Raw genomic sequence first — 24,669 nt, 5'->3', positions numbered from 1 at the left:
GATAGACATCCAAGAAATGCCGGCCTCCCTGCCATAAACGGAGAGTGGACTGTTCTGAAGATTGGAAACCCAACTCCTACCCTGCCTATCAAAACCCGAATTAGTCTGGGGAGCCAGGTTGGTGTACTGGTTAGGAACGTGGATTTCTAATCTGGTGAGCCGGGTTCGATTCCCCGCTCTCTCACATGCAGCCAGCTGGGTGACCTTGGGCTTGTCACAACACTGATAAAGCTGTTCCCAGCAGGAATCTCAGAGCTCTCTCAACCTTACTTTACTCACAGGCTGTCTCTTGTGGGGAGAGGAAAGGGAAGGCGAATGTAAGCTGCTTGGAGACTCCTTTGGGTACAGAAAAGCGGCATATAAGAACCAACTCTTCTTCCTCTTCTTCTTCCATAGATATCACATAGCTTTATTGAAAGTTTATTGATTGTTTTAAAGGTAAAGGTAAAGGTATCCCCTGTGCAAGCACCGAGTCATGTCTGACCCTTGGGGTGACGCCCTCTAGCGTTTTCATGGCAGACTCAATACGGGGTGGTTTGCCAGTGCCTTCCCCAGTCATTACCGTTTACCCCCCAGCAAGCTGGGTACTCATTTTACCGACCTCGGAAGGATGGAAGGCTGAGTCAACCTTGAGCCGGCTGCTGGGATCGAACTCCCAACCTCATGGGCAGACAGCTCCAGACAGCATATCGCTGCCTTACCACTCTGCGCCACAAGAGGCTCATTCGCCACAAGAGGCTCATTTTGATTCTTTTATTAACTGTTATTTACAGCCCTGAGCATAGGGTGGGTGTATTATATAAATAAAGATTATTATTAGTCTTCAATACAAATACACCCAGGGTTAAGTCATACAAATACCATCCAGGATTAAGCTTAGTTTCTTAGCTTGTATTACCCAAGTCACATCTATGAACCCTCATAGTGTACCTTGGGAGAGGGGGAAGGATTGTCGATCTAGCCTGTCAAGGCTAATCATAGAATCATAGAATCATAGAGTTGGAAGGGACCTCATGGGTCATCTAGTCCAAACCCCTGCACTATGTAGGACACTCACATCCCAATCGCTCATCTACTGTAACCTGCCACCCCTTTGCCTTCACAGGATCAGCCTCTCCATCAGATGGCTATCTCCAAAGATGGAGAACCCACCACCTCCCAAGGAAGCCTGTTCCACTGAGAAACCGCTCTAACTGTCAGAAACTTCTTACGGATGTTTAGATGGAATTTCATCCAATTCATTCTGGTCTGTCCCTCTGGGGCAAGAAAGAACAATTCTGCTCCATCCTCCATATGGCACCCTTTTAAATACTTGGAGATGGTTATCAGATACCCTCTCAGTCATCTCCTCTCTAGGCTTAACAGACCAAGCTCCCTCAATCTTTCTTCATATGTCTTGGTCTCCAAACCCCTCACCATCTTCATTGCCCTCCTCTGGATACGTTCCAGTTTGTCAACATCTCTCTTTAACTGGGGTGCCCAAAACTGAACACAGTACTCCAAGTGAGGCCGAATCAGAGCACAGTAAAGCGGTACCATCACCTCCCGTGATCTGGAGACGATAGTCCATTTGATACAGCCCAAAATCCCATTTGCCTTTTTAGCCACTGAGTCACACTGCTGACTCATGTTCAATGTATGGTCTACTAAGACTCCTAGATCCTTCTCGCACATGCTACTGCCAAGACAAGTCTCCCCCATCTTATACTGGTGTATTTGGTTTTTCCTACCTACATGCAGAACTTTACATTTGTCCCTATTGAACTTCATTTTATTCAGTTTAGCCCACTTCTCGAGCCTATCAAGATCATCCTGTATTCTGTTGCTGTCTTCAGTTGTGTTTGCTACCCCTCCCAGTTAATAAAACTCCAAATGTTGTGGATGGGACCCCCCAAGGCTAGGACTTTGCAATTCCCACAAGGGTGAAGGTAGTGGAATATTAGTTAATCACAGCATCAGCATTTGGAATGTTAGATGTCAGAACTGGTTCTCAAAACTTCAAGCCAAGACGGGATTATCTTTAATTCCGACAAGTCCCTGGGCCACCTAGGAGACAGAACCCATGATCACGGGGATGGAAGTCATTAATGAGAAAGACCAAACAGCAGAATCCAAACTTTTTGTCCAGTGTCTTCATTTAAAAATGGGTAGTCAATGTAGCTTAGTGTCCCCAGCATAACAATAGAATGTCCACTAAATAAAAGGAATGCAGTTAGCAAAAGACAACTTAATCCCAACATTCTGAACAACAGGTTTTAATCCTGTCTCTGTTTTCCTGCCAAAGCTCATCTGGGTGTTAAATCTCTTGGGAGGCAGTCTTAATTTTATTTCTCACCCTGAAAGAAACCACTTAAGCCATAATCATTCAAACTGTACAACAAATGGTGGAGAGTTTTGGTGTTTTTTTTTATACTGTGTTGCTGATTTCATTTGCTGTAAACATGCAGATTCCCCCCCCTCCCTTTTTACTACAATTTTACTCATAGGATTTTTATTCCATATTACTCTCTGACTGCCCAGTCCAATTTTGACTCATGCTATCATCTAAGATTCTTTGCATGTTTTTGGGAAGAGGATTAATCAGGTGACATTGGAGACAAGTTAATATTGTTTTTATAAGTTTGAGATGTTTGCTGGGACAAAGAGACAGAAGGGGGTTGAGAGGAAATACTAAAGCTAGAAACCAACCTCATCAACATTTATCCAACTGCGTTTTTGATCAACTTCACTTATATCGCTTCCTGCTATTCTTTTTTTATAACTCTGCCATAATGCACGGCCAAGACTCACCATGGCTACCAGTTGGTGCACACACACACATGCGCAGTGTCTAAGTGGGCAGGTGGGACCCACAGCTCCCATAAAGGTGTCACGTGCACACGTCCCGGCCACTTCACCCAGGATGCTGCAGAGCAGCTTCCCTTCCGCCCAGCCTATGCTGATGTGGAAACAGCCTTGTTCTAGTGTTTCAGGTGGATGTTTCATGGTTAATATTTTGTCACAGCTGCGGGTTTGTAAGGGATGGAGCCTGTTGTCAGGGAGTTTGGCGTGCGATCAGACTCCCTGGGGTGTGGGGCCTCCATAAGAGGTGGCATGTAAACGAGCACAGTTTACCCAGGTGAGAGGCCAGGGGCTTTTTGCCAGGGAGCCTGGGGGGCAGCCAAAGCAGATGGGCACCTGGTGGCTCCCCCCACACAGGTCACTTCCCTTAGTGGCGGACTTCAGTAGGCAAGGGGATCTGCTCTCCTGGCTGGGAACGGTGCGGGTCTCCAGGGTGTCTCTGGACTCCATGGGTTTTTGGTGCAGTCCACTGACTGCTAGGTCAGGCTCTCTCTCCATGCTGTGCCAACCCTCGTGTGCACCGTTTATGCACTGGAGGTTTCATGCTGGGCTGCAGGCTGGAGTTTTAGTTGTGGCAGATTGCCCCACCTCTTCCTGCACCCATATCGGGGAGCATTTGGCCTGGTGCACCTCATCCGCCCCCGTTCTGTGCTCCTGACAGGGGGGTGGGGCAGTGAAGGTCCCAGTGCATAAACGGTCGTGGAGAGGTAATAAAGCTGTGGCTTAGTCTATATGCAACATTGGTATGTCGTGTCTTATTCCAGCCCAAAATGCCCTCCTGTGAGTCAATAAATGCAAGCTTGAATTTATCTGGGCAGAAGCGTTTGCTGAAAAGCAAGTTTATTAAATATTCAGATTCTGAGTCTATAGATCAGCCTTTCTCAAGCCTCCCCTTCCCACCATCTCCAGGTCCATCATTGGCCATTTGGGGGAGGGGGGGGGATCGCATGACCATATCACCTGATAAATGTTTTACAAAGTTTTAAAAAATTAAAATTCATTAACTTCCATCCATTCAGGAAATCCTTCCAGGTTTGTCAAGAAACTCCAGGGTTTCACAAAATCCTGATTGAGAAAGCCTACTTGTGATGATGACATAGACAATGCACTCACATACACATATGAACACTCACCCATGCACACGTATCGTAAGAACTTTCACTAGTTCTGAGTGAAATTTACAGATTGGGTGAAATTGACAATGAACAAACATACTTGTTGAATAATCAGGACAGCAAATAAAGCATAAATCATTGCGAGATCATTAATATTATCAAATACAGCCAGTGAATGAGCCATATAACTAATTCTGGGCCATTGTTTACTCCTAGAAATTATTTTACCCATTACGAGTTTCCAGAACATTATTTCTGGAAATTACATGAGATTCTGCAGCAAGCAAGAATTATTCAAAGGAAATATAATTTGGGACAGGAGAAAAATATGTCGCACATTTTTTTAAACATATTCCGTTTTTAAAAAAGAAATAGATGAAGTTCTCTATGAAAAAGGTAGTGCAAGGGACTTATCAGAAATAATCGCTGTGAGATATAGAACCGCAATGAATCAAAAAAGAGAACTGGACAATATTTCCTAGAAGGATACAATAACCAGTTTCCAATTGCTTGCTGCGAAGTATTCCGATGTCAAAGCTCCAGAAGGTGTGTTGAACTGTAGGTTCTGCAGGTTTCATGAAATAAAGGCTGCTTGACTTGCACAAGGGACAGCTTTCAAAGCAGCAAGTAATTACCCTCAGATCAATGCTGGTTGGTAAACGTTATCATTCCCTGCTCCTGAAACTGGTAGTTTTATCCATGAAGATTTGAGTGCGGTATTTGAGTGCATGGCACTCCGCTATTAGACAGACACAAGTCCCCATTGTCTGCTCAGCACAGGGGAATAAAGAGCAAGAAGCACTTGGGGGGGAAACACATGGTTGACTTGCAGATAGACAAAGGCAAACAGGGCAACAAAGAATCAGGGCTTTTCTGCATGCCATAAATTTAGCATCGTATTTGCCTCTGAAGATGCTGTATTCCAGGTGCTCCGCATGACGTTGCCAACCTCCCATGTTCAGCCAGCAAACTGCTTGCTATATCTGCCATCTTATACCATGAGTTGGTGAATCCCAAAAAGTGGATTCACCAACCTAAAAAGCGCTATCCTCCAGCAGGTTAGCAGGCCATCATCCAAAGAAATGTATGGAGGGGAAGAAGCGCTATCTTCGCCTCCAATGTCTCACCATCGCACCCACCTCCCTCTCCCTTCTTACAGGGGATGGGAAGGGCTTTTTAAAAATGGAGAACAGAATAGGCAGACAAGCAGGCAGCCAATTCCCCTCGGGGAGGGTGGTATATAAATATAATAAATACATATTTTCCCAAAGGTCTGACACAAAGCATGCCTCTCTAAAGCCCCCCCCCCAAAAAAATCAGGAATGAGATTAATGTTAAAAAGTATCTAAAGACTCGTGATTCCATAAGGGGTGGCATTCAAAAAACACTATGCATCTGTGCACAAACATTTAAACGGAAAAGTATAATTTAAAAAAAAATTAAAAAAATTATGGGGCATTGTGGAACCTTTAAAGCATGGAGAAAGGGGATTGGCTGCCTGGCTTGATTGACAATCGGAAGACAGTCGCATATAAAGTGCGTTGCTCTCTTCTGCCATTTCCAGCAGCAGTTGAGGAGGGTGAGAAGTGCGAAAAGGCAGCAGACTAGAGTGAGAAAGCACAAAGGTGAGGAGGGGCCAGGAGGCACGATAATTAGCACTACACCATTCAACTGGCGTAATGCTATTTTTACTGATGTGTGGAAATGCCCCCATGTCAGCCTTTCTCAACTTTTTCACCATTGTGAAACTCCTGAAACATTCTTCAGGCTTCGAGAAACCCAAGAAGCGGTGGGATCATGCAGCATGTGGTAGGGAAGCAGAGCTGTGTACATGCCTTCCCAGGGCCCCTCCCCTTCCCACCCCCTCCAGGCCCATCATTGGCCTTTTTGGGGTGGGGGCATGTTGACATGACCATACATGGCTATATCACCTGATAAATATTTAACAAATCAAATGTATATATTAAAATATATAAAAACTCCCACCCATTCAGGAAATCCAGGACAGACCCTGCTCAGCTTCTGAATTTTGATGCAAATAAGCTATTCCAGGCTATCTGCTTTGCACAGATCAAGTTTGGTGGAGTTTCATAAGACTGGCCTTACTACAGTCAAGTGCCATTCTGGGTCATGGCTGCTTAAATTGGTAACACAACTAGGGGTGAGGTAAACCCCTGCCCTTGGCTTCAATCCACTGGTCTCATTAAATGGGGAAGTAGAGACATGGCCTCCTTGAAAATGCCCCAGGAGTTACCCCATGTTTCTTCCACAGAGATTATGTGAAATTTCTGCAGTGTCACCTGGAAGTGACATCACAGCCTCCCTAAGCTCCACCCTCAAAATCTCTTTGCTCAAAAGGAGAAATGTCATTACTCAGCTGGTGGGGGCTCTGGCTTCCTCGCCTACTGACTTGGCTACCGCCCATGAGAGCTGAGGCTGAGGGTGCAATTTGGGTACAGTGGACTAAAATGAGCACAGGGAGATGACTTAACATTCAGCTTGGTGTAGTAATTAAGTTAAGAGTGGCAGCTTCTTATCTAGAGAACTGGGATTGTTTCTTCATCCCTCCGCATGAAGTCAATGTGGGCCAATCACAGTTCTCTCAGAACTCTCTCAAGCACCTCACAGGGTGTTTGTTATGGGGAGAGGAAGGGTAGGCAATCATAAACCACTTTGAGATTCTTTCAAAAAATAAAAAGCATGGATACAAAACTCACCATAGTACTTCTTAAATGCATCCCTTTCCACCTGTGCTACCTACTGGGAGGAGCTGGCCTTGCTTCCAATGGTTGTAAAAGAAGTGGCACAATATGATGGGTGGAACTGTCTGCGAATGCCAATGCACAGGGTAGACCTGGCAGTATAGCAGCTCTGCCATGCACCACTAATGCTACACCCATGGAAACGCTTGGCAGGGAATGAAGCTTGGAAATGCTCACCATTAAAGATGATAATGAGAAATAAAGAGACTGGAATGGCACCTTTGTGCAGGGACATAGCACTGGCTGGCCTGCCATCTCATGACCCACACACAGACACACACAGACACAGAGCTGATGAATTCTGGATCCTACCAGGCATGACATTTAACTACAGGGCATGCAAATAGTGTTGCTAATCTCCAGGTGGGGCCTGGAGTTCTTCCAGAACTATAGCTTAACCTCAAACTACAGAGGTCAGTTCCTCTGGAGAAAATGGCTGCTTGGGAGGGTGGACTCCATAGAATCATAGAATCATAGAGTTGGAAGGGGCCATACAGGCCATCTAGTCCAACCCCCTGCTCAACACAGGATCAGCCCTAAGCATCCTAAAGCATCCAAGAAAAGTGTGTATCCAACCTTTGCTTGAAGACTGCCAGTGAGGGGGAGCTCACCACCTCCTTAGGCAGCCTATTCCACTGCCGAACTACTGAACTACTCTGACTGTGGTTTCTCACCTCCTCAAACCCTGTCCTGGCTAGGCTCCAGATCTCCAGCAATTTCCTAAACAAGAGTTGGCAACCCTAGGAAGAAAAGGAAAGTGCATTACAGGAGTGGGGAGAAGAGAAGACAAACAGCTGGCTGTTCTAATTACAGCATTGCATCAGCTCCCCGTGATGATCATTTTCGCCACCGATAATGCATTTGTTACGGTGCACATTTTAACCAGGCTGCGTAACAAACCAAATAACCATTGCGTTCAAGGGCACAGGGGCATTCTTTCTAATCAGTGTCGGGATCCGATTTGTGTGGGTGTGTGTTGGAGATCAGAATGCACTGAAAAATTGTTTCTGGGCAATCAGCATGTTGGAGCAACATCCATGCTTCCTTGGTGGGTGCATGTTCCATGTGCCAATGAGAAAGAGAGAGAGAAGGGAGAACCAGTGAACAGTGTGAGCCTTACTTAACCGTACTGCCACATAGATTCTCCTCAGGAGGTGTGGCAATTTTCAAACTTCCTGCTGAGATTTGTAGATGAGGTCCATGGGAGTTGTGGTAAAATGTAAATTTCTATCGGACTCTTTCCCTCTGTGAAAAGAGATTTGAACAAGAATCAGGAAGGTAGAGTTTTATATTCTAATATGTCGACATGCCCAATCTGTTTTAATGTCTCTTTCTCTCTTTCTATTGGCAGCAATAGAACCGATCAATGTTTATGGCCCATTCCGCACACATAGGATAATGCACTTTCAATGTGCTTTCGCAGCTGGTTCTTCCTGTATGACTGATCTGAAGGAAGAAGTGCCCCATTTCTTAGGGCACCAATATTTCTCTGCTGTGGAAAGTGTTGTCAAGTCACTTACAGCAATTCCATGGGGTTTTCAAGGCAAGCGATATTCAGAGGTGGCTAGCCCTTGTCTGCCTCTGCATAGCAACGTTTAGTGGTTTCCCATCCAAGTACTATCCAGGGTTGACCCGGTTTAACTTCGATGCGATTGAACAATGCTGTGCCATCCCCCATTTCATGCCAGATGCAAAAACTGCAAAGTTATCTATGGTGGCCCACCAAGTGGTGGTGGAATGTTCTCTGTGAAGTCACAGCTGTCTTACAGCAACCCCTTAAGGTGTTCAAGATGAGAGACAGACATAGTTGTTGTCTATTTGCATGTAGCAACCCTGGACTTCTTTGACTATTTCCACAGTGTTATTATTATTTGTTAAAACATTATTGAGAAGATGACTGGAGAGTTAGCATATAAAAATCTGCTAGATATATAAAAAGAGATGTGTGTTCCTCTAGTCCGGGGGCATAATGCCTATATCCTCATGATAATGTATGTACCCCTCCTATTGAGATGTGACTTGTACAGAGGGTGCACAGCCGTCTAGGCTTGGGAGCAAGCCAGGCACAGGAACACCCTGAAACACCCTGACTAGACACACTGCTGGGGCAGAATCCATCTTGGAAACCAGGACATGCCTCGGCTTGCCCTTTGCTACAGGTTGGAATTTCAGGTGCCTCTGGACTCTGATTCCCCCTCCCCCATAGTTTTTCTGATAGTGTGGTCTGGCCAGAACTGGTTTGACCAGGGACTCTTGGCCAATTTATTTATCTTTCAACATTACTACTACTTGGCTCCTCTGCCATGGGAAATCTCTTTCCCAAACCCTACAGCTAGACCCATTGAGACATGGTGGTTCCCTTTTCATAGACCCATTAATGCCTTTGTCTAAGCCCATCAACGGCCATCTCCGGATCTGGCCAGGGCATTGCCCAACACCAGGCTCAGTGGAAATTTCCAACTAGCCACCCGCCTGGCTTACAGCACGTAGGCCAGTCCCCCAAACCCTAAATAAACAATGGCTTTAGCAAGCCCCAGTGTGTATTTTGGATATGGAATCCATCTGAATCTCTTGCCTATCATCTCCACAGGAATTATAGCTTATCTCCTTGGTTTCAGCTGGTTACCTTCAATAAGAAAACTCCATTTTCAGGAAAATCTCTTTATTGAAAGGAACAGCAATGCTGGCTTTCTTCCACTGTCTGTTGCTATACCTTAACCTCCAGGTCCTCCCCCTTCTCCCCCTTGCAGTCCATTTGGGCACGAAGATTATAGGATACCATCCTTCAGTTAACTACCACCCTTCAAGGCCACAGTTGAGATAGCTGTGCCAGGCAACAGGACAGGACAAGGAATTTCCCAATAGCCAACTTACCCCCTACTGCTATAACTCACACCTAGGCATCTGAGGTAATCAATTACATGGACAGTGAATAGAACAAAGCTATTAAAAATGCTGAAATCAGGCATGGCTTTGACAATCAGTTCCTCTAGAGAAAGTGGCTGCATTGGAGGGTGGACTCCATGGCCTCGTACCCCATTGCGGTCCTTATTCTCCCCAGGCTCCATCCCCAATTCTCCAGGAGTTTCCAAAGCTGGACTTGGCAACCATAACTAGTAATCTTCTGCCATTGGCCAGAGGTGACTTGGCAGCCATGGTCAACCACCAGTCACTGTTTTGTTTCAAGGAACCACCCGAAAATGGAAAGAGAGAAAGTGTTGGTGACTGCTTTGTTGTTTTCACCTTTTATGCCCTGGAAATTCTATGCAGGAGAAGGAGTAGTAGTTGTTGTTGTCATTGTTTTGAGGGGGGAGGGGAATTAATATTTCCTGGTTAGAAACAGGAGTGTATTTTAGCTTCCTGGGATGAAAGGAAATAGTTTTTTGATACCAGATTTGCCAACGGGTATTATGAAGTTTTATTCAGACTTTTATTCAGAGCTGTCAGGGAGTGGTGGGTAATAAATCAAATAAATAATAATAATAAAATAATATAAATTGGGTTGCCAACTTCCACGTTCCTCCTTGATGTACAGCTGATCTCCACATGACAGAAGTCACTTCCCCTGGAGTGAATGGATCCTTTGGATGGTGGTGGGTGGACTCTACCCCACGGACTCTTCCACGGAGGTCCTTCTCCTCTCCAAACCCTGCACCCTCCAAGCTTCTCAGCAAAGAGATGGCAAGCAAAAAAGTTTACCATTCTGTCACAAAACAGGCCTAGAGAACACACAGCAGACATTTGGGTATAGGGACTCATGGTCCTGATAATCGCCACATTTGAGAGCTTCAGGGGTCTTCTGGAAGTTTCCAAATGGCTTCGGCATGATAATGTCCATGCTGCTAACAGACCAGGAAACATTCAACAGATTATCTCACAGTTCTGTTTCCAGCTCTGGTGTTTCCCGACAAGCGGCGAGGCCTGTAATTAAGGTCTTCCTGTGCCAAAACCATAATAAAAAAGCATAAACCGCCACAGAGCCTCCGTGAAGGGGTTACATTATAAAGATGAACCTGCTGGGAATATAGGTAATGATGTAGGATTAGTGATTGGCTAATGCCACTGGGATATTTTAAGAGATTTAGGCAGCTGCTTGGGAAACTGCAGAGACGCCATCGCAGGCATTAACCCAATCCCTGTTATGCAGCTGAAGCCAGGCCAATTCAAAGCAAGAGGCAAAGGATCAGGGAACATATTTCACTCTGCAAAAATCACACTCCCCAGGGAGGCCTCATCTGCCATGCCGCATTAAGCAGGTTGCTATTCTGTGTGCAGAACGAGAAATAGTAAAGCCATTCCCTACCTTGATAAGTTCCATCCAGGTACTTCTCAAAGTATTTGCATTTACACAGTGCCAGCAGAGAAATGTTAGGTCCTTTAACATTAGGTGTCCTTGCCAGTGATTAGGGATGCCAGCCTCCAGACGGAACTTGGAGATGCTCTGGAATTATAGATTATAGACAACAGAGATCAGTTTATTTTTATTGATTGATTGATTGATTGATTGGTGGTTTTACAACCCACCCCATCAGACCAGCTGTCTCGGGGTGGTTCACAACATTAATAGCGCATCGATATTAAGATCATTCAAATAGTTAAAAACAGTTTAAAACAACAGTGTTTGATGATGTCTCCTTTGTTTTCAGACCCTGAGTAAAAGGATACTTGGACTCTGTCTTTGCCATGGTACCTAACGGAGATCTTTGTCCTTCCCAGGAGTTTTCTAGGAGTTTTCCTACTTGGAGATGACAATCCTAACTCCCCATTGCACACCAATGGCCCTAACAGTAACAAACATTAAATCCCATGGACTGACTAAAGTCATACATTTATTTTATATCGGCCCACTTTGCCTTGTGTCCCGCTCCTGAATTCCTTTCCCTAGGAACATTTCTAAATCCTTTCCAAAATTTCTCTTCATGACAAGTCTCAATTCTCTTGGCTCATTTGCACTTTCCCCTCCTCCCATGTTTCTAAAGTGCACACTGGTAATAAATTACTGCAGAAAATCAATCTTTATGTGATCAGATATCTAATGCTGTGAGGCGCTTTCATCAGTAGGAAACCCTGTGCAGGTTCAATTATTATATCATTAAAATAGAGAAGCGAGAGAGAGAGGCTGCAGAGCTAGACACCACTCCAATCAATTTGCCCCATACTGTCCCTTTACGGCCCTAGTGAATTTCCAGTGAATAATAATTATTGAAGGAGATAGAACCTGGACCTGATAACTGAGATATTCATTAATTCATTAGTTAATTTAAAACATTTCTGTGGTGCCTTCCCACCCAGATCAGGTTGCTGAGGCAGCAAACATCTAAGCATTAAAAAGTTAAAAACATCACTGAAAATGAGGTAGATATTAAGCAGTTTAACAATCCAATTTTAAAAAAAGACACATTTTTATTTCATTTATTAACATTGGTTATAGCCCACCTTTCTCACTGGGACTACACAGAGTGAGTCAATAGAACTGACAGGCTGGGACATTCAGTCAACTATGCAATCGGAATTGCGGCTGTAGAATCAAACAGAAACAAAGCAAAGCTTTAGTATTAACATGACATATGAAATAATGCAAAAAGTACATAGTAGGATCCTAAATTCAGCAAGCTAAACATATTAATAAAGGCCACAGTCCCTAAAGAGAGCCAGTTTGGTGTAGTGGTTAGGAGTGTGGACATCTAATCTGGCATGCCAGGTTCGATTCTGCACTCCCCCACATGCAGCCAGCTGGGTGACCTTGGGCTCGCCACGGCACTGATAAAACTGTTCTGACCGAGCAGTGATATCAGGGCTCTCTCAGCCTCACCCACCCCACAGGGTGTCTGTTGTGGGGAGAGGAATGGAAAGGCGACTGTAAGCCGCTTTGAGCCTCCTTCGGGTAGGGAAAAGCGGCATATAAGAACCAACTCTTCTTCTTCTTCTTCTAATAATGTATGGGAATATTTGGGAAAGAGTGTGACTCTATTGTACAAATATATAACATCTTTAAACCGCCCGTGGCGCCACGGGCGCCACGGACTATATAATTCGGTAAGGGGTCTGGAGGTGGGATTAGTCCGTGATGAGGAAGGGTCCGGATTGGACCCTTCCTCACGACAGACAAACGGAGGGACCAATCGGCAGGCGCGAAGCGCCTGCCGATTGGTCCCTCTGATTCCCAGCCGCAGCAACTGCGAGCCGCGCGCAGCGCGGCTCGTAGTTCCTCCTGGCCTGATGCGGTGAGAGGCGCGAAGCGCCTCTCGCAGCGTCAGCCGGCTACCCGAGAGAGCCCCCGGCAGCCGCGCAGAGCGCGGCTGCCGGGGGCTCCCTGCCCGGCGGACTGACACGGCGAGAGGCGCAAAGCGCCTCTCACCGCATCAGGCCGCTGCCCGAGGGAGCCCCCGGCAGTCGCGCAGAGCGCGGCTGCCAAGGGCTCCCTCGGCCAGCGGGCTGACGCGGCGAGAGGCGCAAAGCGCCTCTCGCCGCGTCAGCCCGCCGCAGGATCCCTCAGGTAGCCGCCTGACTCTGGCCGCATTGGAAAAGACTCTCGCCCGCAGGAAAAGACCCCGACAGTCACTTGGAGCGCGGCTGCCGGCCCCTCCCCGCGTCCCCCGCCGCTACTGACTACATGGAGCTGACTACAGAGCCGTCGCCGCGGGACAACACAGAATGTATGTATCTAGAGCCCGCTGTATCCCTTTTACATCGGGCTATATTTCTAGTAGTAATATAAAAAGGTAAAGGTATCCCCTGTGCAAGCACCGGGTCATGTCTGACCCTTGGAGTGACGCCCTCCAGCGTTTTCATGGCAGACTCAATACGGGGTGGTTTGCCAGTGCCTTCCCCAGTCATTACCATTTACCCCCCAATCGAACTCCCAGCCTCATGGGCAGAGTTTATGGGCAGAACATAGTAATATAACCTAACATTAAACAAAGCCATATAATATGAAGTGAGCCCCTACCCTTCCACATTTTTTTTAGTCTTTAAGATGCTACAGGAGTCTTGTTCTTTTCTACTGCTACAGGCCAACTGACATGGCTACCGTAATCCCAACGGTAGAAGGCTTGGCCTCTGGCTGGACGAGAAGTGTGGGATAATTAGATGATTATTTATCACCTGCTGCCTTAGTTTCTGGTTGTAATAAGGGAAGTTTTATGGGTTTTTTATTGTGTTTTACTCGTTTAGTATTCTAGACTGCCATGAGCCCACCAGGGAACGGCGGTATATACATTGAAATATAAAAAGGTAAAAGTAGAGGTATCCCCTGTGCAAGCACCGAGTCATGTCTGACCCTTGGGGTGACGCCCTCTAGCATTTTCATGGCAGACTCAATACAGGGTGGTTTGCCAGTGCCTTCCCCAGTCATTACCGCTTACCCCCAGGCAAGCTGGGTACTCATTTTACTGACCTCGGAAGGATGGAAGGCTGAGTCAACCTTGAGCCGGCTGCTGGGATCGAACTCCCAGCCTCATGGGCAGAGCTTTCAGACTGCATGTCTGCTGCCTTACCACTCTTTGCCACAAGAGGCTCTTACATTGAAACATAAATAAATATAAATAATGAATATCTATCATACAGACAATGTAACAAATGATTTTTGGTATAACTGAGTTGATACAAATATAGATTGAATCTGGGATATCAATTCTCATTTATCTATGTTCCCCCCCCCTTCTCTTAATAATTATGTTGAACATTTGACTTTCCGTAGCTTTTCTGAAGTGATCCTTATTTCCCTGCCAAGCCGAATGTGAAAGATGGGTTTCAGCGAGAATGACGGTCACAGAACTATGAAGCTTTCAGCAGTTGCTCCTGAATGGCTCTTATTAGGATGCACGCCAGCTGCTTAGCATTCCACCCCATGACAAGCAAACCATTAAACAATGAAAAGAAAGAGGAAGGAGGATGCATTCCAAACACCGGCGCGTGATTCCCGTCTCTCGAAGATTGATTCCGTGGCCCTTGTGTCTTTGGCTTGCTACCTCTTTTCAGCTTGTGCTTGGGAACCATGCATCATCTTTCATATTGTCAAGTGGGATGGGTTGTAACAAATGCAGGATTATATTACAAGCCATCAACATCTTGCAAGATTTTTTTTAAGGGGATTAAAAAAAAAGCATACATTGAAAGGACATTAAACCCAGGGCAAAGCTGATTAAAGATTTTAAGGATCCTCAGGCAGAAACAGGGCTGGTTTATCCAGGTAGCACGTGCTATGGGCCCCATGCCATTTCCATAGCCTCTCCCCCTTTCCCCTCTTTAAGGACCCTTGGAGTGCCACCCCTTTCCACTGTGTGGGGCCTTCGGCTCCTGGGCTGCTCCTACCGTCATTGTACCCTGCTGGGGTCCCACAAATCTATAAACTGACTCTGGGTGCATGGTGCATAGTGAAACTCTAGCAAATAAGTACAAGGGGGAGGGGTCAAAGCACAGTGAACTCTATCAGGAGCCCTGGACCCTGGCAGCTGCTCCAAGAGCAATTTTGCTGGCCTCTCTATGCTAATGCATTGAAAGTGGCAAGGGGGGGGGGGGACTGAGACGCATCATAGAAATTCTTTGAACACCACACCATATTCATATTTATTTGACATTTCTCTCTCTCGCTCTCTCTCTTGCTCTCTTTTTTTAAAGGGCATTGCTCCTTTTCCTTTACTATGAACCCAGAAAAAAAGGTTTGAGCTAATGTTTTCCTGACATGGAGACCCCTTGCTGGATGAAGTTCTACATGCTGTGTTTTGCCATCTTGAGCTGTTTTTAATGGCATCATCATATCCCTGCAGAGTTCTCAAGGAAACCGGTTTGGCTTGCTAGCAAAAGTGGCTTACTGATAAAGCAAAACAAAGCTCATGATAATTCTTGTTGAAACTGAGTTGTTAGATACATACAGATCAATATAGTCCCCAATTGTCCCACCTTCAATGGCAAACAAAATGCCCCAACTCAGAAAAGGCAGGCATGCTTCTTTGTCAAGAGAACAAATGGCTCGGTTGTTATCTCCAGGAGCCACTTTGCACACGAAAGACTGAGATACAGATAATGCCATGGTTTCCTCCAGCTTCCAGTGCTATCCTGTCAACATCACTCTAGTAATTAGTCTATACCAGGGGTAGTCAACCTGTGGTCCTCCAGATGTCCATGGACTACAATTCCCATGAGCCCCTGCCAGCAAACTCCTGCAAACGCTGGCAGGGGCTCATGGGAATTGAAGTCCATGGACATCTGGAGGACCACAGGTTGACTACCCCTGGTCTATACTACAGACAAAAAACACAACACAAATTGCTTATGTTTTATTTGTTTGTTACTTATTCTATTCTTATGTTATAAACTGCCCTGAGCCACTGGGAAAGGCGGTATAAAAGTGTATTACATAAATAAATAAAAGTGGAACAACATAGAAGAAGAAGAGTTGGTTTTTATACCCTTTTTGTCACTGTTCTAAGGAGTCTCAAAGCAGCTTACAATTGCCTTCCCTTCCTCGCCCCACAACAGACACCCTGTGAAGTAGGTGGGGCTGAGAGACTTTTGAGAGAACTGCTCTGTGAGAACAGTTTTAACAGAAGGCTCCTGTAGCACCCTGTACAGCAATCCTTTGGGAAGTAGAAATATGGCTCTTTTCTTTGATACGTACAGACAAGAAAAATTCTGAAGTCAGGGTTGTTTTCTAGCTTTTTTTTTCTTTTTTGAAGACCTGCTTGAGGAAAATAGACACAGGGAGGCTTGTGATGCGCTCTCACAAACTGCAACAGACAAAATTAGAGCTGCTATTTTAAGCCAGGTTAAAAAAAAATGCAGCTTCATTCACAACAGGTGGAACGAAGCCCTCAGAAACAAATTGCCATCACTCTTCCTAGAGAATCATGATAATTACCTCTGATTCATGCTTATGGGTGGATTCAATTAGCTCCTTAAAGCCTGCTAAGGAAGGGGGAGTCAAGCGCTGGGTCAGAAAAGGTCCATGGAAAGTCAATCCCCCAAGGGGGTGGGAGGACAGAGACAGGAAACTTCAATGGCTTTGAGTGGTTAACAGTGCCCAGACCTAGGCGTTGTGTGTACATGGAGTTTGGCAGTTGTTTGCTCAGCATTTTGTAGGATTGCTGAACTCCAAATGGAGCCTGGAGATCTCCCAGAATGACATCTACAGAGATGTGTTTCCTTGGAGGAAATGGCTCCTTTAAAAGGGGGGGGGCTCTAGCTTTGTAATCCAATGAGGTCCCTCCCCTTTCCAAACCCCACCCTCCTTAGACTCCACCCTACAATCTCCAGGAATTTCCCAAGCCAGGATTAGCAACAGTGTATCTGAAGGGGAAACCAGTCCATTTGTGGCTACCGAATGAGAAGGGTGATTGTTGTTTCTTCAGTGACAGAGTTGTCTTGTCCATTGTCAGTGATGCGGTGATCCCACCCTGACCCCACCTTACCTTTTCTCCTATAAGTTTAATAACACATTTTATTTTGAACTTCCCAAAGCCACTTCTGTGCCATTTCAGAAGCAGAAGACAAGAAGGTGATCAAATCAAAATCAAAATATATAGTAAAGTGAGAGGGTTGGATAGCCATAGACCAACAAATGAGAAGAAAACAGATGTAGGGGCTGCTCAGAGAGAAAGAAAGAAGAGAAAATCCTGTGCATGAGGGAAGGAAGTGAATGGCATCACCATAATGGTTATTGTTTAAAGGTAAAGGTATCCCCTGTACAAGCACCGGGTCATGTCTGACCCTTGGGGTGACGCCCGCTAGCGTTTTCTTGGCAGACTCAATACGGGGTGGTTTGCCCCAGTCATTACTGTTTACCCCCCAGCAAGCTGGGTACTCATTTTACCGACCTCGGAAGGATGGAAAGCTGAATCTACCTTGAGCCTGCTGCTAGAATCAAACTCCCAGCCTCATGGGCAGAGCTTTCAGGCTGCATGTCCGCTGCCTTGCCACTCTGCGCCACAAGAGGCTCTTGAGTTGTTCATATCTTCAAATTGTTCTGCTACCAAAAAAAGAAAATGCCAGAGACAGATTTCACAGACTCCTGGACACAACAAAAGGTACGGGGACATTTAGGGATTCCAGTTGAATATTATAAATTGTAATCCTTAATCTGATTTAGAATAAATACATTAAAAAGAATACTCACGGGTAACTATATTCTAGCCTGGTTTTACACTTATCCCAGTTTTTAGATAATACTGACTAAATCACATTATTCCTAGCAATTTATTCCTAGCAATACCATCCACCCCTCAGTCCAGCTATTTATTTATTTATTACATTTTTATACCACCCTTCCCTCATAGGCAAAATAACCCCAACCTGCTCAAGATTATATATCATTCTGTTTTGGCCTCCTTTAAATAGGGTCACCAGAATCCAGGTGGAGATATTGTGGTATTACACCTGATCTCTAGGTTTCAGAGATCACTTCTCCTGGAGAAAATGGCTGCTTTGGAGGGTGGATTCTGTGGCATCATACCCCGCTGTGGTCCTTCTCTGCTCCAAAAACCGCCCTTCCCAGGCTCCTCCCCCAAAATCTCTAGCAATCTCTTAACCCAGAGCAGGCAACCTTGTATTTAAACCAATAGTCAACACCAATATGGCTGGCTTTTTGAACAAGGCTACAATGGTTCAAGTACCAAAACATCAGTGTTTTTAATATGCACATGAGAAATGTTGTGTGTGTTTTCAGTGACAGTCCTGCTTCCTTCCATGGATTTTTGCTCTTTGTAATACATGCAATATGAGCCTCTTGTGGCACAGAGTGGTAAGGCAGCAGACATGCACTCTGAAAGCTCTGCCCATGAGGCCGGGAGTTCGATCCCAGCAGCCGGCTCAAGGTTGACTCAGCCTTCCATCCTTCCGAGGTCGGTAAAATGAGCACCCAGCTTGCTGCTGGGGGGTAAATGGTAATGACTGGGGAAGGCACGGCAAACCACCCCGTATTGAGTCTGCCAAGAAAACGCTGGAGGGTGTCACCCCAAGGATCAGACATGACCCGGTGCTTGCACAGGAGATACCTTTACCTTTACCTTTAATACATGCAATAAGAATATTCGTATTATTAGTGTTGTGATATTTCAATTTATAGCATGATTCTATTGTGAATGAATGTTTAAGACCTGTTTGTTCATGTTTATACCCTGCTTTATATCTAGTGCTTTGAACAGCTTACCAATCATGTTTAATAAACAGCAGAGATATCTTTCCCCAAAGAAGGTGACTTTTATACAAGTATCTGGGAATATATTTTACTTTTTCCTTCTACTAAGGCAAGCTCACCTCACAGTCAAAAAAGTCCCAGACTGGCGGCAACCTTTTTTCCTCATCGTATGGCCAAATAATGAGTCCCAACTAAACTGTGGAAGATTGTACAGCATATTAAGAAATAATGAATATAACGTGGAGGGGAAAATATATGCTGTATTTCTTTTCATGAGGTACAGTAAGTTTAACATTTGCCGAAATTTGTAAGTGGGGAGGGGGGAAAGTTGTCAAATGCAGACATTTTCAAGGCTGACTTTTAAAAATACCCAAGAAACCAGTCGGAGATATCTGGCCACAGGTGGTAAAGACCAGAACCTCTAATGGGTGACAACTTTGATGCGTCCACTGCAGCTGCTCTGCAAGCTGATGAAGAAATGTTCTGTCCAATTGCACTTCTCGCTTATTGACTCTAAACCAGTATCTGATACTACTGCATTTTTATTTTTTATTTTTTTTGAGAGAGAGAGATGAACCTTGATGAATTCATGGGAGTTGTTTCCAAATCTGCACTGGATCAAGCTCAAGGAGGGCCTACTCATCCTCCATTTGTGACTTCCCTTCCCTCTCAAGAACAAGGATGGTTCTCAATAGTGGGACCCAAAGTGTGAAATGAAGGCTTTTCTGTGCCGATGGGGGTGTTGAGAACTAGTTTGGTGTTGTAGTTAAGACAGGCAGCCTGTAACCTGGGCCTCTTCTGCATGATGGATAAGCTGATGAAAACTCACGAAATACACCGTTGTTTTTCTGATCTCTGCACAGAAGAGTGAATTTACTCTGCAAAACTGATTTTGCTCTGCATGGTGAACTGCCTCTTCAGTGCTTTAAGTGTCTTTTAAGTGTTGTTTCTGAAAGAGGCTTTTCACCGATTCATTTCTCTCCTGCCTGTCTCAGATGCTCTATTAGCCATGCAGAGAAGATCTTTAGTTCTGAAGATTAGAGACTGCAATAGAGAACAAAGCGGAGTTGGCAAAACTACAGGGGGCAGGGCTATGAACTGTTTCATGCAGAGAGCATTGCAATGTAGTTTTTCAACAGACTATATTCAATGCAGAACAACGATTGTAATACAATAAAGCGGTCTAAACTGGTTGTTTTTTAAACTGTTTTATTTGGCTCCATGCAGAATACCTCCTGGAGAACTGAGTTTGATTCCTCCCCACTCCTCCACCACATGCAACCAGCTTGGTGATCTTGGGTCAGACACAGTTCTCTCAGAGCTCTTTCAGCCCTGCCTACCTCACAGGGTGTCTGTTGTCAGGAGATGAAGGGTAGGTGGTCATAAGATGCTTTGAGACTTAAGGTAGTAAAAATTGGGGAACAAAAAAGCAGCAGCTCTTTTTCCTGACAGATGGCCATATTTACAACAGTGGTCAGAACTGTGATAATACACTCTATATAAACTATCTATATTAAACTCTTTATAAAGTGTAGCTGAGTGGTTGAATGGGATCTGTAAATTATGGCTCCAACCAATATATGTAAATGTTATCCTTTTTGGAGACCACCTCCTATGATATATGCCTAGGGTCACCACTCTTCGCTATTATATAGTTCTGTGCTGAGAGTGTATCTCATGTGCATCAGATAGACGCAGGTGGTCTCAACCACTCAGCTACACTTTATAAGGACTTTAATATAGATTTTGATATACAGTGTATTATCACAGTTCTGACCACTGAGGAAGACCCAGTAGGGGTCTTATCTATTTGGTCTTATGTGCTGTTGGTTCTGTATAGTTTTTATGAAGTTTTTATTTTGTTTTTAATTGTGCACTATAATAAATAATTAACAAGTTTTACATTATTTTATTGTACAGCTCAACTTCTGAGTTTCTACCTGTTAAGGTTGGGTTGTGTTCCTTTTTTGGTTTTGGTTTTGCATATTTAAGAATATGGCCACTTTAAGAAGAAGAAAAGTTCAAGCTATTCAGTTCCCATCACCTTGTTCCAACTCCTTCCATGGGTCATTCCAGGAAAGAGGTGAGCAGACGTGATTTGCCATTGCCTCCTTCCCCACAGCAAAACTAGCATTTTGTGGGGGTCTTTCATTTAAGTGGTGAACCCCACTTGGCTTCCAAGTTCTGTCAAGCTCAGCCTAAACTGGATTATTCAGGCACAGACCTCCATATTCAAAACAGGCCACTTTCATATGACAAGAACATGACATCAAGATGCAAGCATTTCATGCCACCCCTTCCATGGGCTTTTCCAGGCAAGAGACAAGCGGAGGTGATTTGCCATTACCTTCCTCTGTAGTCTCTCATCTAAATACTAATTGTGGCCAATCCTGGGTGTAAACTGCACGGAGCTTTTATTCCAATCCCAGGTTGATTCAGTCCCTGCTGTCTGCACAGAATGCGATTTCCATTTTGATTTTGGGCGATTTAAATTTTCCTTCTGCAGCAAGAAGGATTGATCCGGAGTGACCCTACCTTTATTGTGTGATTTCTTAGAGTGCTTTTAATGCTCAATATTTTTAAAATCCGGATTGAGACAGCAGGCTGTTTTGAATCTGGGCTCTCTTCTGTGGTAGAGACACCATGATTGGCCAAAGGTGGCCATGTGACAAGCTTACCTTAAAGGAGAAGCCCCTAATTTCTGTCAACTTCTGTTGGTCTTGGATTTTTTCTCCCTCCTCTACCTTCTTCAATCCTCTCTTCATCCCCCCCCCAAGAAAAAAAAGAGGCTCCCTGCTTGGCTCCTCTCCCCCCCCCCTTCAAGAAAAGAAAGAAAGAGGCTTGGCTCTCCCCTCCTTAACTACCCTAACCACGTGTAGAACACTTTCTGTTTCAATGGGGGGGGGGAAGAGGAAGACCCGAGTTCAAATTGATCTGAATTCAACAGGATTGACAATGGAATAAACATAGTAAGTGCAGACTCTGCCCTGTTTAGCTAACAAATTCTGACAAGCTCAGACAAAACTGGGTTATTCAGACATAGACCATCATATTCAAAACAAGACACTTTGCGGGACCCTAAGTTGGGTGAAAAGGGGACTCACAGGTACCCCTGATATGAAGAAAAGTTAGATAGATCCTCTCCTAGATTTGAATTACTGTACCAAGTGAGATTTCCAAGGCTTCCCGTGTCTCCAGAGTAATCTGGATTAGCTGGTTAGGAAAAACATGAAGTTGGTAATCAGAAAAGTATTCAAGGGAGAACAAACTAAACAATAAGGGCATTCACACATTCTCATGTTCCTCATTTGAAAGTTCTTGCTCATTTGGAGAGATTTTTCTGCTCTGCACATGTTATATTCTTTCTAGTGGTTGATTTGGGGAATTTCTGCACATTGAAAAAATAGTATTAAACCAGTTCTATGGCATGCTATTAAATAACGTGCCTCTGGCCATTCCCACCTCCTGGCTTTCTCCCTTCTCTCTGCTGCCTTTTCGCCCCTCTGAGCACTCTGCACACTGGCTTGAAATGGCGGAGGAGAGGCACACACTACATTTGTGACTCTCCTCTGCCTGTCAATCAAGCCAGGCAGCCAATCACCTTTCTCCCTGTTTTAAAGGGCCTGTGATGCAAGCTATTTTTTTAAGTAAAACTTCTCCATTTAGATGCCTATGCATAGATGCATAGTGTTTTTTTAATGCCACCCCTTTTGGAAATATTAGCCTTGAAATAATCTTGTTCCTGATTTTGTTCCTTTGTTTTTTGTTTTTCCTTTCCCTGGGTAAGTTGATACATATTCATTGCTCTAGGCAGTTTGCTTAAAGAAAGAAAGAAAGAAAATCCCATCCCCGGTAGAAGGAAGAGGGAGGTGAGTGCGAGGGCGGACACTGGAAGCGGAGATAGCGCTACTTTGGCTCCGCATACTTCCTTGGCACGTGGCTGGCTGGGTGCTCTCCTCTCTTGTGCACCAGAAAGTTGGGGGAGTACACTTTTGGGAATTCCCCAACTTTCACTTTAAAATGGAGGATGTAGCTGCCATTTTGCTGCTGGGATGCTGGATGTTGGTGACATCATGCAAAACGGCAAAAATATGGCGTCTGCCTTTCTCTTTATTTTATGGCTTCAGAATGGCCCTAGATATTACACCATTTTTATGTCTGGCATTAAAAACATCAGATTCATGTGTGATTCATTTTGATCCAGCTCAAAAGTACCTTGATTCAAGCACAAAGCAGCCAAATCTGGTCCGATTCGCTATTTCCCAATAAGTTGAACTGGCCAAATCAACCTTGCTCCAATGTCCAAATTGTAATCCAGTGTGATTCAACAATTCATACGAATGGAAGTTTAAACCTTAAAGAGAAAGAAAAAGGGGCAAACATTCTCTTTTTGGTCTTTCTTGGACTCTGAGGAGCTGAGGGTTTGAGGTAGATGCAGTGCAGGAGGCTCTCTTCAAAAGAACCCCCAAGTTGCAAAAGAATTGAACCTCCAATTCTAGGGGCACCGATAGAGGCTGCCCCCACCCAATCTTCATTATTTCCTGTGATGAGGGGGAAAATACCAGATTCTCTAACTCAGTTGAGCCAAATCAAAACTACACTATAGGTGATTTAGACAAACTGAAAATGGTTTGAATATCCTTCTCTTTGCACAGGCCTAGCAGGGAGATATGCTGGACATACTGGTATAATAGTGCATCAATCAGTAAACAAAATGCATGTAGAATCGACACCCGTCCACAGACTACACACAGAGAGAAATACAGGAACTTATAAATGAAGAAGACAAGAATGCAGAAAGGCTGAAAGGTTTCATTTCCAGAGGACCAACTTGCCATTGGAGTATTGCAGAGATCAAATAGAATGCAATTTCTGTTGGATGGGAGAACAAGGGTAGGTAGGTGAAAATTTTATTCTGATATTAGAACTCAGGGATAGAGCCAGTTGGGTAAATTCCACATCAGAGGTAGCTTCGGAAGCTGTCACACCAACAGCAACATAATTCACTCAAATCACAGGGAAGTATTTTGCCAGCCATCTACTGCAATATCTAACCAATGAGGATTACAGTACTCCAGTGACAAAAGGGAAATGAGAATAATTTTAAAAAACAGCTATGGGACAATTGTTTGGAGTATTACATTTTAACATAGACCCCGGTGCTGAACCAATTCTCCATACTCAGAGGTTTCTCAGTGTTTGTTTTCTCCTCCTCTTAATTAATTGCCTTTTTACTATTATAATCTCTTAGAATGATCCCTTTTGCTAGCTCTGCTTTGGAAAATCCCAAAGACATCATAAATAAATGCAATAAACATAATATATACTCTGGATCTCTATTCCCTTTTCTCTTCTTCTGTTTCTCTCTGTCTGGAATTACACATTAAGAATGTGTATTTTTAGCATCCTAAGCCTCAGTAAACATTTGAAGTCATTTGCATCTTTTATCTATTTTTAGGTACAAGTTCCACTTGTGGAGCTGCTTTGCAACGTCTTCGCATAGCAGGCGATGGAAGAAAATGGAGATGCTGCAGTTGTGCTTAGGGGAAATGGTATAAGGCCTTAGGGCAACCTTGCTCAACCTTTTTACCTTAGAGAAACACCTGAAACATTCCTCAGGCTTTGAGAACCCCGGAAGCGGTCAGCAGGCCACACCTACCTGCCACATCCCCAGAAGTCACATGTCACCAGAAATGACATCACCCAGACACACTGACCAGATGTGTCATCATGCTCTGTTGCCCCTCACTCAACCCCCAACGGCAGAAACAGCCCAGCAGCCTACTGTGCTGGGGCGGAAACAGGGCTGCTTCATCAC

At 44.6% G+C, this 24,669-nt stretch overlaps 1 long non-coding RNA gene across 1 annotated transcript; it reads right to left on the bottom strand.

Annotated features, from left to right (window-relative positions):
- Nucleotides 1–10,165: 10,165 nt before the first annotated feature.
- Nucleotides 10,166–16,478, bottom strand: LOC143840798 (uncharacterized). The gene is made up of 4 exons (XR_013232424.1): nt 16,338–16,478; nt 12,155–12,236; nt 11,022–11,159; nt 10,166–10,656 (listed from the first exon to the last, which is right to left on the bottom strand). It is a non-coding gene; the product is annotated as an uncharacterized LOC143840798 (long non-coding RNA).
- Nucleotides 16,479–24,669: the final 8,191 nt, after the last annotated feature.

Source organism: Paroedura picta, chromosome 6, assembly GCF_049243985.1.
Source record: "Paroedura picta isolate Pp20150507F chromosome 6, Ppicta_v3.0, whole genome shotgun sequence".
In the NCBI taxonomy this organism is placed as follows: domain Eukaryota; kingdom Metazoa; phylum Chordata; class Lepidosauria; order Squamata; family Gekkonidae; genus Paroedura; species Paroedura picta.
This window is presented reverse-complemented; position numbering and strand designations above follow the sequence as displayed.